The 11,128-nt window shown below is 45.5% G+C and overlaps 2 non-coding genes across 2 annotated transcripts; both read left to right on the top strand.

The window, feature by feature from the left end:
• The first annotated feature begins 3,046 nt into the window (after positions 1-3,046).
• Positions 3,047-3,128, top strand: trnaf-aaa (transfer RNA phenylalanine (anticodon AAA)). The gene has a single exon. It is a non-coding gene; the product is annotated as a tRNA-Phe (tRNA).
• A 6,974-nt stretch (positions 3,129-10,102) lies between these two features.
• trnav-uac (transfer RNA valine (anticodon UAC)) lies at positions 10,103-10,175 on the top strand. Its single transcript has one exon. It is a non-coding gene; the product is annotated as a tRNA-Val (tRNA).
• Positions 10,176-11,128: the final 953 nt, after the last annotated feature.

The raw sequence follows: 11,128 nt of genomic DNA, 5'->3' as shown, positions 1-11,128 counted from the left end.
GTCTGGATTGATGGGCTATCGTTAACTGCTGAGAAATTGATATTGTAGACGCGCACATCCCAGCAGCTGTGCGAGTCGGAGAGGGATCATGGAACCCTTTTCACGTGAGTTTGCATCTGTTGTTATGCAGGAACACAATTGGAAGTGCAAGAAAATGGATTGTCGAGCGTGTTGGTAGTGTGGCCGAGCGGTCTAAGGCGCTGGATGAAGACTCCAGTCTCAACAGAGGCGTGGGTTCGTATCCCACCGCTGCCATTTCTGCGGAACAGCTGGTTTAAATGCTGTTTCAATTCTTGCCTCATTTCTGTTTAAAACAGAAGCAAAATGAGTTTGCTTCCTGGGGAATTGACTGCGGTGTGGGAAAGTGCCGAATTTTCCAAAGTGTCTGTGCTGTCATGATCGTGTTCGCTTCCCGCGCGGAAAATCGCCAGCAGCTCTACTGTTGCTTTCTGTTCCAGGCAAGTTGAGCTTTTACTGGAACCGAATGGAGACTGTTATTTCATCGTTGTTGCGAAACAGACTCCTCCGGTGACTCGACTCGTCGTTATTTGGTTTTCTGGCCAATGAGAAAATCGTTCCAATGTATTTCGATGTCATATGTTATTAAATTTCTCCCACTTCCTTCATTTCCGTCCTGCAGTCATCGGAAGGGAAAGGTAATCTAATCGAGACTGTGATTGGTGAAATTCACTTTTTATGGCCCATTCTTATTATGTTCTTTCTTTGTCTCTTTGCAGCATTGTCTGGGAAGTGGTGGTGTACTCAGGCTCCAGTATGTTTGAAAGAGTAGTTTGGAATTGCCCTGTTGTTAGTTGTTTGATTACTTTATGGCTCATGCCCCCCGACACTCTCACATTTAGCATTCATGCTCGCTGTGTCTGAAAATGCATTTGGTTTTCCAGTTTTGTTTGTGTTCCGTGTTAAATGCTTTCTGTTTTGCGATTCGCTCAATACATTACTAATTAACAGGGTTTCTGAGGTAACTTCCAGCTGCAAAAATCCTCAACTGAGAATCTGGGAAACTTTCACCGAGTATGGTCAGTCGGAGCAAAAGTAAGGAAGTCGTTCGTTTCTGCAGTGTTTCACAATGCTACCTTTCCCGTGAGCAGTCGAACAGACTAAATGATTTTGCCACAGACTGCGACGGTAAGCTCCGCAAAAACGTAATTCTTTAAAGCAGGTGTAAGCAACACAACGTTATTGGGGTACACCGCGTGGAAACAGATACTTCGGTGTATCTCGTCCATGCTCACCACAAAGCCAAAATTAAACAAGTCCCATTAAACAACGAGCTAACGGAAACAGAAAGGTGAAAGGTAGAATGGCTTCAACTTTCAGTGCTGGATGCCACTGAGCTGCAGCGAGAGCGACTGCGGCTTGTTTCTGTAGTGTAGTGGTCATCACGTTCGCCTTACACGCGAAAGGTCCCCGGTTTGAAACTGGGCAGGAACTGTTTTGCTCTTCAACTGCAGCCTTTTACATGGACAAGAACGCAGCTTTCTTGCTTGATTTCCCAACTTCAAACCTGCCTTCGAGTTTGCTTGAACAAATCATCTCTCGTAGTGCAGTGCAATGCAATGCAATTCCATTTAATTACTGTGCAAAGCATTGTAAAGTTTTTCTCCAACCTGGTTCTGATCATATCCCATTCTGTTTGAGAGTGTAGTTACCCCCTTCTGATCCTTCCACGAAAAGCATTACCACGGATTCCTCAAATAGTCTGTCTGTCAAATGTATCCCAAAGTCGTCTCTGAAAGACCTCATTTGGAAGGTGTCTGTCGTTATTCAACGTGCGAGAATTGGCACCAGATGTCCTGAATCATGTTTTGGAGCAGTTCCCACGTCACTGGCTCAATCAATCAGCAACAGCAATGAAAGAAATTACACTCTCAGAGGAACCTCTGGACCTGTGCTTTCATAGCGTCGCTAGTATTAAGGTGCGCCCCGAGATCTAAGCCACGTTGGAACTGAAACGGAGGAATCGACAGAGAGGCTACAGAATGACATCGCATCCATTTGGTTTTCTTTAAATCACTGACGAGCAGGAAAATGTAAACGGGGAGGGCGAGTGGGGAAGTGAGGCAGTTGCGGCTCTGGAGAAAGTCCTTCTTTGTGATTCATTCTGCAACCAGAGACGTGACGGTGACTCAGGCGTGAGAGCTCTTCACATCGTGAACAAAAAGCAATCAAGGGCAGTTAGCACCTCTTCCGGAGTGGGGGTGGGGTGAGGTAATTACCTTTTGACTTCTGTTACTATGTTCAGAAACTGCCTTTTGGATTGAGGTGAACAGAAACTGCATTTCTAAAAAGCACCATGGAACTTGTTAAACTTTATTGAGTCACTTTTTCTCATCGATTCCCACACAGGTTTCCAACTCAGTTGGTATCGATGAGGCTCATGTCCAGGTGTGATAATCTCTGCAGCAAATTGCACGGTTAAGGTAAAAGGCAAGGAAAGTGGCATCTCGAACCGGCCCCGAGGTCAGACCTTCCTCACAATGTAATCTGTCATTCTCGGATTGTAATGCTACCTCCGGTTTTAGGGTGGAACATTCTTTGGGAACCTTATTCTGCAAAACAGACACAGTGACTGAAACTATGCTGCACGGTATGATTTGGGACACGGCCTGCTCAGCTTTGTGCATTTTCCCTGTAGTCCGGTGGGTTTCATGTTCCGTGTAACCGTGAAAGTTGTCCTGTTTCGAACAATGGGTGAAATCATTGAGCAAAGCAAGAATCGAAACTGCAGTAATGTCAAGTAGCTCATGGTAATTTGACCCAATCATAACCGATCATATATTCTCACGCACTCACAGATACATTTGTAGCTGAATGCAGTCTGAGAAGATAGACTCAGCTTACCAGTGATTTTTGTCTGGATTGATGGGCTATCGTTAACTGCTGAGAAATTGATATTGTAGACGCGCACATCCCAGCAGCTGTGCGAGTCGGAGAGGGATCATGGAACCCTTTTCACGTGAGTTTGCATCTGTTGTTATGCAGGAACACAATTGGAAGTGCAAGAAAATGGATTGTCGAGCGTGTTGGTAGTGTGGCCGAGCGGTCTAAGGCGCTGGATTAAAACTCCAGTCTCGACAGAGGCGTGGGTTCGTATCCCACCGCTGCCATTTCTGCTGAACAGCTCCAACGGAACAGCTGGTTTAAATGCTGTTTCAATCCCTGCCTCATTTCTGTTTAAAACAGAAGCAAGATGAGTTTGCTTCCCGGGGAATTGACTGCGGTGTGGGAAAGTGCCGAATTTTCCAAAGTGTCTGTGCTGTCATGATCGTGTTCGCTTCCCGCGCGGAAAATCGCCAGCAGCTCTACTGTTGCTTTCTGTTCCAGGCAAGTTGAGCTTTTACTGGAACCGAATGGAGACTGTTATTTCATCGTTGTTGCGAAACAGACTCCTCCGGTGACTCGACTCGTCGTTATTTGGTTTTCTGGCCAATGAGAAAATCGTTCCAATGTATTTCGATGTCATATGTTATTAAATTTCTCCCACTTCCTTCATTTCCGTCCTGCAGTCATCGGAAGGGAAAGGTAATCTAATCGAGACTGTGATTGGTGAAATTCACTTTTTATGGCCCATTCTTATTATGTTCTTTCTTTGTCTCTTTGCAGCATTGTCTGGGAAGTGGTGGTGTACTCAGGCTCCAGTATGTTTGAAAGAGTAGTTTGGAATTGCCCTGTTGTTAGTTGTTTGATTACTTTATGGCTCATGCCCCCCGACACTCTCACATTTAGCATTCATGCTCGCTGTGTCTGAAAATGCATTTGGTTTTCCAGTTTTGTTTGTGTTCCGTGTTAAATGCTTTCTGTTTTGCGATTCGCTCAATACATTACTAATTAACAGGGTTTCTGAGGTAACTTCCAGCTGCAAAAATCCTCAACTGAGAATCTGGGAAACTTTCACCGAGTATGGTCAGTCGGAGCAAAAGTAAGGAAGTCGTTCGTTTCTGCAGTGTTTCACAATGCTACCTTTCCCGTGAGCAGTCGAACAGACTAAATGATTTTGCCACAGACTGCGACGGTAAGCTCCGCAAAAACGTAATTCTTTAAAGCAGGTGTAAGCAACACAACGTTATTGGGGTACACCGCGTGGAAACAGATACTTCGGTGTATCTCGTCCATGCTCACCACAAAGCCAAAATTAAACAAGTCCCATTAAACAACGAGCTAACGGAAACAGAAAGGTGAAAGGTAGAATGGCTTCAACTTTCAGTGCTGGATGCCACTGAGCTGCAGCGAGAGCGACTGCGGCTTGTTTCTGTAGTGTAGTGGTCATCACGTTCGCCTTACACGCGAAAGGTCCCCGGTTTGAAACTGGGCAGGAACTGTTTTGCTCTTCAACTGCAGCCTTTTACATGGACAAGAACGCAGCTTTCTTGCTTGATTTCCCAACTTCAAACCTGCCTTCGAGTTTGCTTGAACAAATCATCTCTCGTAGTGCAGTGCAATGCAATGCAATTCCATTTAATTACTGTGCAAAGCATTGTAAAGTTTTTCTCCAACCTGGTTCTGATCATATCCCATTCTGTTTGAGAGTGTAGTTACCCCCTTCTGATCCTTCCACGAAAAGCATTACCGCATTCGCATTCCTTGCGCAGGCGGCCCGGTTCAAAGACAGAGAAGAAGCTGATGTGCTGGTGTCACAGTGCACCACGGATTCCTCAACTAGTCTGTCTGTCAAATGTATCCCAAAGTCGTCTCTGAAAGACCTCATTTGGAAGGTGTCTGTCGTTATTCAACGTGCGAGAATTGGCACCAGAGGTCCTGAAACATGTTTTGGAGCAGTTCCCACGTCAGTGGCTCATTCAATCAGCAACAGCAATGAAAGAAATTACACTCTCAGAGGAACCTCTGGACCTGTGCTTTCATAGCGTCGCTAGTATTAAGGTGCGCCCCGAGATCTAAGCCACGTTGGAACTGAAACGGAGGAATCGACAGAGAGGCTACAGAATGACATCGCATCCATTTGGTTTTCTTTAAATCACTGACGAGCAGGAAAATGTAAACGGGGAGGGCGAGTGGGGAAGTGAGGCAGTTGCGGCTCTGGAGAAAGTCCTTCTTTGTGATTCATTCTGCAACCAGAGACGTGACGGTGACTCAGGCGTGAGAGCTCTTCACATCGTGAACAAAAAGCAATCAAGGGCAGTTAGCACCTCTTCCGGAGTGGGGGTGGGGTGAGGTAATTACCTTTTGACTTCTGTTACTATGTTCAGAAACTGCCTTTTGGATTGAGGTGAACAGAAACTGCATTTCTAAAAAGCACCATGGAACTTGTTAAACTTTATTGAGTCACTTTTTCTCATCGATTCCCACACAGGTTTCCAACTCAGTTGGTATCGATGAGGCTCATGTCCAGGTGTGATAATCTCTGCAGCAAATTGCACGGTTAAGGTAAAAGGCAAGGAAAGTGGCATCTCGAACCGGCCCCGAGGTCAGACCTTCCTCACAATGTAATCTGTCATTCTCGGATTGTAATGCTACCTCCGGTTTTAGGGTGGAACATTCTTTGGGAACCTTATTCTGCAAAACAGACACAGTGACTGAAACTATGCTGCACGGTATGATTTGGGACACGGCCTGCTCAGCTTTGTGCATTTTCCCTGTAGTCCGGTGTGTTTCATGTTCCGTGTCACCGTGAAAGTTGTCCTGTTTCGAACAATGGGTGAAATCATTGAGCAAAGCAAGAATCGAAACTGCAGTAATGTCAAGTAGCTCATGGTAATTTGACCCAATCATAACCGATCATATATTCTCACGCACTCACAGATACATTTGTAGCTGAATGCAGTCTGAGAAGATAGACTCAGCTTACCAGTGATTTTTGTCTGGATTGATGGGCTATCGTTAACTGCTGAGAAATTGATATTGTAGACGCGCACATCCCAGCAGCTGTGCGAGTCGGAGAGGGATCATGGAACCCTTTTCACGTGAGTTTGCATCTGTTGTTATGCAGGAACACAATTGGAAGTGCAAGAAAATGGATTGTCGAGCGTGTTGGTAGTGTGGCCGAGCGGTCTAAGGCGCTGGATGAAGACTCCAGTCTCAACAGAGGCGTGGGTTCGTATCCCACCGCTGCCATTTCTGCGGAACAGCTGGTTTAAATGCTGTTTCAATTCTTGCCTCATTTCTGTTTAAAACAGAAGCAAAATGAGTTTGCTTCCTGGGGAATTGACTGCGGTGTGGGAAAGTGCCGAATTTTCCAAAGTGTCTGTGCTGTCATGATCGTGTTCGCTTCCCGCGCGGAAAATCGCCAGCAGCTCTACTGTTGCTTTCTGTTCCAGGCAAGTTGAGCTTTTACTGGAACCGAATGGAGACTGTTATTTCATCGTTGTTGCGAAACAGACTCCTCCGGTGACTCGACTCGTCGTTATTTGGTTTTCTGGCCAATGAGAAAATCGTTCCAATGTATTTCGATGTCATATGTTATTAAATTTCTCCCACTTCCTTCATTTCCGTCCTGCAGTCATCGGAAGGGAAAGGTAATCTAATCGAGACTGTGATTGGTGAAATTCACTTTTTATGGCCCATTCTTATTATGTTCTTTCTTTGTCTCTTTGCAGCATTGTCTGGGAAGTGGTGGTGTACTCAGGCTCCAGTATGTTTGAAAGAGTAGTTTGGAATTGCCCTGTTGTTAGTTGTTTGATTACTTTATGGCTCATGCCCCCCGACACTCTCACATTTAGCATTCATGCTCGCTGTGTCTGAAAATGCATTTGGTTTTCCAGTTTTGTTTGTGTTCCGTGTTAAATGCTTTCTGTTTTGCGATTCGCTCAATACATTACTAATTAACAGGGTTTCTGAGGTAACTTCCAGCTGCAAAAATCCTCAACTGAGAATCTGGGAAACTTTCACCGAGTATGGTCAGTCGGAGCAAAAGTAAGGAAGTCGTTCGTTTCTGCAGTGTTTCACAATGCTACCTTTCCCGTGAGCAGTCGAACAGACTAAATGATTTTGCCACAGACTGCGACGGTAAGCTCCGCAAAAACGTAATTCTTTAAAGCAGGTGTAAGCAACACAACGTTATTGGGGTACACCGCGTGGAAACAGATACTTCGGTGTATCTCGTCCATGCTCACCACAAAGCCAAAATTAAACAAGTCCCATTAAACAACGAGCTAACGGAAACAGAAAGGTGAAAGGTAGAATGGCTTCAACTTTCAGTGCTGGATGCCACTGAGCTGCAGCGAGAGCGACTGCGGCTTGTTTCTGTAGTGTAGTGGTCATCACGTTCGCCTTACACGCGAAAGGTCCCCGGTTTGAAACTGGGCAGGAACTGTTTTGCTCTTCAACTGCAGCCTTTTACATGGACAAGAACGCAGCTTTCTTGCTTGATTTCCCAACTTCAAACCTGCCTTCGAGTTTGCTTGAACAAATCATCTCTCGTAGTGCAGTGCAATGCAATGCAATTCCATTTAATTACTGTGCAAAGCATTGTAAAGTTTTTCTCCAACCTGGTTCTGATCATATCCCATTCTGTTTGAGAGTGTAGTTACCCCCTTCTGATCCTTCCACGAAAAGCATTACCACGGATTCCTCAAATAGTCTGTCTGTCAAATGTATCCCAAAGTCGTCTCTGAAAGACCTCATTTGGAAGGTGTCTGTCGTTATTCAACGTGCGAGAATTGGCACCAGATGTCCTGAATCATGTTTTGGAGCAGTTCCCACGTCACTGGCTCAATCAATCAGCAACAGCAATGAAAGAAATTACACTCTCAGAGGAACCTCTGGACCTGTGCTTTCATAGCGTCGCTAGTATTAAGGTGCGCCCCGAGATCTAAGCCACGTTGGAACTGAAACGGAGGAATCGACAGAGAGGCTACAGAATGACATCGCATCCATTTGGTTTTCTTTAAATCACTGACGAGCAGGAAAATGTAAACGGGGAGGGCGAGTGGGGAAGTGAGGCAGTTGCGGCTCTGGAGAAAGTCCTTCTTTGTGATTCATTCTGCAACCAGAGACGTGACGGTGACTCAGGCGTGAGAGCTCTTCACATCGTGAACAAAAAGCAATCAAGGGCAGTTAGCACCTCTTCCGGAGTGGGGGTGGGGTGAGGTAATTACCTTTTGACTTCTGTTACTATGTTCAGAAACTGCCTTTTGGATTGAGGTGAACAGAAACTGCATTTCTAAAAAGCACCATGGAACTTGTTAAACTTTATTGAGTCACTTTTTCTCATCGATTCCCACACAGGTTTCCAACTCAGTTGGTATCGATGAGGCTCATGTCCAGGTGTGATAATCTCTGCAGCAAATTGCACGGTTAAGGTAAAAGGCAAGGAAAGTGGCATCTCGAACCGGCCCCGAGGTCAGACCTTCCTCACAATGTAATCTGTCATTCTCGGATTGTAATGCTACCTCCGGTTTTAGGGTGGAACATTCTTTGGGAACCTTATTCTGCAAAACAGACACAGTGACTGAAACTATGCTGCACGGTATGATTTGGGACACGGCCTGCTCAGCTTTGTGCATTTTCCCTGTAGTCCGGTGGGTTTCATGTTCCGTGTAACCGTGAAAGTTGTCCTGTTTCGAACAATGGGTGAAATCATTGAGCAAAGCAAGAATCGAAACTGCAGTAATGTCAAGTAGCTCATGGTAATTTGACCCAATCATAACCGATCATATATTCTCACGCACTCACAGATACATTTGTAGCTGAATGCAGTCTGAGAAGATAGACTCAGCTTACCAGTGATTTTTGTCTGGATTGATGGGCTATCGTTAACTGCTGAGAAATTGATATTGTAGACGCGCACATCCCAGCAGCTGTGCGAGTCGGAGAGGGATCATGGAACCCTTTTCACGTGAGTTTGCATCTGTTGTTATGCAGGAACACAATTGGAAGTGCAAGAAAATGGGCTCTCGAGCGTGTTGGTAGTGTGGCCGAGCGGTCTAAGGCGCTGGTTTAAGTCTCTAGTCTCGACAGAGGCGTGGGTTCGTATCCCACCGCTGCCATTTCTGCTGAACAGCTCCAACGAAACAGCTGGTTTAAATGCTGTTTCAATCCCTGCCTCATTTCTGTTTAAAACAGAAGAAAAATGAGTTTGCTTCCCGGGGAATTGACTGCGGTGTGGGAAAGTGCCGAATTTTCCAAAGTGTCTGTGCTGTCATGATCGTGTTCGCTTCCCGCGCGGAAAATCGCCAGCAGCTCTACTGTCGCTTTCTGTTCCAGGCAAGTTGAGCTTTTACTGGAACCGAATGGAGACTGTTATTTCATCGTTGTTGCGAAACAGACTCCTCCGGTGACTCGACTCGTCGTTATTTGGTTTTCTGGCCAATGAGAAAATCGTTCCAATGTATTTCGATGTCATATGTTATTAAATTTCTCCCACTTCCTTCATTTCCGTCCTGCAGTCATCGGAAGGGAAAGGTAATCTAATCGAGACTGTGATTGGTGAAATTCACTTTTTATGGCCCATTCTTATTATGTTCTTTCTTTGTCTCTTTGCAGCATTGTCTGGGAAGTGGTGGTGCACTCAGGCTCCAGTATGTTTGAAAGAGTAGTTTGGAAATGCCCTGTTGTTAGTTGTGTGATTACTTTATGGCTCATGCCCCCCCGACACTCTCACATTTAGCATTCATGCTCGCTGTGTCTGAAAATGCATTTGGTTCTCCAGTTTTGTTTGTGTTCCGTGTTAAATGCTTTCTGTTTTGCGATTCGCTCAATACATTACGAATTAACAGGGTTTCTGAGGTAACTTCCAGCTGCAAAAATCCTCAACTGAGAATCTGGGAAACTTTCACGGAGTATGGTCAGTCGGAGCAAAAGTAAGGAAGTCGTTCGTTTCTGCAGTGTTTCACAATGCTACCTTTCCCGTGAGCAGTCCAACAGACTAAATGATTTTGCCACAGACTGCGACGGTAAGCTCCGCAAAAACGTAATTCTTTAAAGCAGGTGTAAGCAACACAACGTTATTGGGGTACACCGCGTGGAAACAGATACTTCGGTGTATCTCGTCCATGCTCACCACAAAGCCAAAATTAAACAAGTCCCATTAAACAACGAGCTAACGGAAACAGAAAGGTGAAAGGTAGAATGGCTTCAACTTTCAGTGCTGGATGCCACTGAGCTGCAGTGAGGGTGACTGCGGCTTGTTTCTGTAGTGTAGTGGTCATCACGTTCGCCTTACATGCGAAAGGTCCCCGGTTCGAAACTGGGCAGAAACTGTTTTGCTCTTCAACTGCAGCCTTTTACATGGACAAGAACGCAGCTTTCTTGCTTGATTTCCCAACTTCAAACCTGCCTTCGAGTTTGCTTGAACAAATCTTCTCTCGTAGTGCAGTGCAATGCAATGCAATTCCATTTAATTACTGTGCAAAGCATTGTAAAGTTTTTCTCCAACCTGGTTCTGATCATATGCCATTCGGTTTGAGAGTGTAGTTACCCCCTTCTGATCCTTCCACGAAAAGCATTACCGCATTCGCATTCCTTGCGCAGGTGGCCCGGTTCAAAGACAGAGAAGAAGCTGATGTGCTGGTGTCACAGTGCACCACGGATTCCTCAACTAGTCTGTCTGTCAAATGTATCCCAAAGTCGTCTCTGAAAGACCTCATTTGGAAGGTATCTGTCGTTATTCAACGTGCGAGAATTGGCACCAGAGGTCCTGAATCATGTTTTGGAGCAGTTCCCACGTCAGTGGCTCATTCAATCAGCAACAGCAATGAAAGAAATTACACTCTCAGAGGAACCTCTGGACCTGTGCTTTCATAGCGTCGCTAGTATTAAGGTGCGCCCCGAGATCTAAGCCACGTTGGAACTGAAACGGAGGAATCGACAGAGAGGCTACAGAATGACATCGCATCCATTTGGTTTTCTTTAAATCACTGACGAGCAGGAAAATGTAAACGGGGAGGGCGAGTGGGGAAGTGAGGCAGTTGCGGCTCTGGAGAAAGTCCTTCTTTGTGATTCATTCTGCAACCAGAGACGTGACGGTGACTCAGGCGTGAGAGCTCTTCACATCGTGAACAAAAAGCAATCAAGGGCAGTTAGCACCTCTTCCGGAGTGGGGGTGGGGTGAGGTAATTACCTTTTGACTTCTGTTACTATGTTCAGAAACTGCCTTTTGGATTGAGGTGAACAGAAACTGCATTTCTAAAAAGCACCATGGAACTTGTTAAAC

This window comes from Chiloscyllium punctatum, chromosome 18 (genome assembly GCF_047496795.1).
Source record: "Chiloscyllium punctatum isolate Juve2018m chromosome 18, sChiPun1.3, whole genome shotgun sequence".
Taxonomy (NCBI): domain Eukaryota; kingdom Metazoa; phylum Chordata; class Chondrichthyes; order Orectolobiformes; family Hemiscylliidae; genus Chiloscyllium; species Chiloscyllium punctatum.
The sequence above is the reverse complement of the archived record's forward strand: the minus strand, read 5'-3'. Positions and strand labels throughout refer to the sequence as shown.